We start from the raw sequence: 2202 nt of genomic DNA on the forward strand, positions 1-2202 counted from the left end.
AAACAGGGAACAATAGCGTAGGCGAAATAGGAAAAGCTCGTATCAAAAACCCAAGTCTAGCAGATCCGTGGGAAAACAAGCTCTGTGTAACACACACTTCAACTGTCAATCACCAACTCTCTCCCTGACCAGAACCCTAGACACTTTTATTTCCCACCTCCCACATTATGCATTACAATATTTTTTCATTCTTCCTGATCTTTGTTTTACTGTCTCGTTAACTTTTTTAACACCTGTTGAGGAAAATTCACATCTTTATTTTTGCTGCACAAAAACTGTCTCTCGCCTCTCTTGCAGGCCCATTCTTCTGAAGTGTGACTTTCTGTGGTTTCCTGTCCCCATCTTCTTTTCCTGGTCTTCTTTACACATGCAGTCCGTTTTAGACCTCACGCTCTGACTTTCCAAGAAGTCAGCGTTCACACCTCTGGCCTCTTGGTTCTGTTGGACCCAGTCAGCTTGTTCCATAGAACTGAGTGCAGAGCAGGGGGGCCAGCGGGGGCAGGGCAGAGGCCCACGCACACACTTCAGAGTCAGGAGCGGAAGTGCAGAGTTCACACACACATTTCAGGAGCTGGGGCCTGTGTGCAGGAGTGGAATGGCAGGAGGTCAGAGGTTTTCACAGAGATGAGCTTGGCCCAGACTCGAAAATGTGACCACCGAGTCTGCCCCAAGTCTCCTCTCAACAGGTAGCAAGAGCCTGTTTGAGAGCAATGAACGATTGTACAGAGTCAAAAGTCCAGGATAAAGGTACAGACAGATTTCTCATACCCTGTTGGTTCACTAACGCAAGCAAAAGGGGGGTCATACCTGCATAATCAGGAACAAACTGACGGTTAAAGTCAGCATGTCTTTTACCTTGACAGGCAGGGGATGGTGTAAAATGGAGGAACGGTGGGAGGGAGACATTTCATGACCGGTCCGAGACACGAGGTGTCCCAAAAATGACACCACAGACCTACAACATGAGTTTGTTTTTGGAAACTTTGAACTCAGCTGAAGCGATCATGGACAGAATGGAGTGAGTGTCTGACAAGTCTGAGAAGGTGTGGAGGCTATTGAAAAAGTTTCAACATACTGAATCATGACTGACTGTAGAAAGTGTGATGTCAGAGAGCATGTGGAGGAGCGAGACGTGAGCGTTCCCTCATTTGGCTCGCGGTTTGGGCGGCCAAGGTTTCAAGTTCCCTCTTTGTTTGGGTCAGTTTAAGTCAACTAGAACTTTTTCCTGCACGTGTGGGCGAAACAACCTCTTGATCCTTAATTAGGCCTCCAGTTACCTTAAAGACAGGAGCTTGGAGTCCATACTAACACACAGCAGAGCTGTCATACCTGTAAGGAGGTGGCAGGGAATACAGTGGAGCAGAAGGAATTGAGGGGCCCCCTGTGTGTGTGTCTAGCGGCTTCACAGGAACTTCTGCTTAGCTCTCAGCTTTGTGTGTAATGTCAACAGAAGCTGACTGCTGTTGTTTTTCCACCGCTAACACCTTCAGAGACAAGTTTTGTGACTGTTGTGATTAAGTGGGCTCGTGATCTTTCATCATCTAACTCCTGAGGCCTTTTCTTACCCTTTCTCCTTGCCACAAAACTCAGCTTGTCCCCTGCATCCACTCCAACCTGGTTGTGTCTGTCCCTCAGAGCCATTTCAACCTCAAACATAACCCGGCATATCTAGCAGCCAACTGGATATGAAATATGTTTCAGTACAACCTTCCTTCCAAAATCACTATATTCTTACATATTGCACCTTTAAACATATATTATTCGGCTTCACTGACCATCCATCTGAGGAAAAACAGCATTTTTGTGTATTTAATCTGTTATTTTACATAACAATTGGCATATTCATAAAGATCAAAATACTAGTAAAAAACCATTTTTCTCTTTATTTGAAAAGGAGATCAAACTATATATGATCACTCCACTAATGTTAACGCTGTTGTTTACACACAATTCTTTTTACGCCTGGCACAGTGACTACCAACATGTAGCTGATGTGCCAACTCCCCTAAACAGTTCTCCTGAACTACCAGCACAATCTCTGCTTCACACTTAAGATTACGGTTTAAAAACACACGTTTATCAAGGAAATCATGAAGGAAATCTCTTTTCACAACAAACATTGTCATTAAAAACTGTAGTCAGCTGCCCTACTTTTCATACCAACTTGTTGAATTGGAAAACACTTTTCACACATAATTTCAA

This window comes from Nothobranchius furzeri, chromosome 9 (genome assembly GCF_043380555.1).
Source record: "Nothobranchius furzeri strain GRZ-AD chromosome 9, NfurGRZ-RIMD1, whole genome shotgun sequence".
Classification (NCBI taxonomy): Eukaryota; Metazoa; Chordata; class Actinopteri; order Cyprinodontiformes; family Nothobranchiidae; genus Nothobranchius; species Nothobranchius furzeri.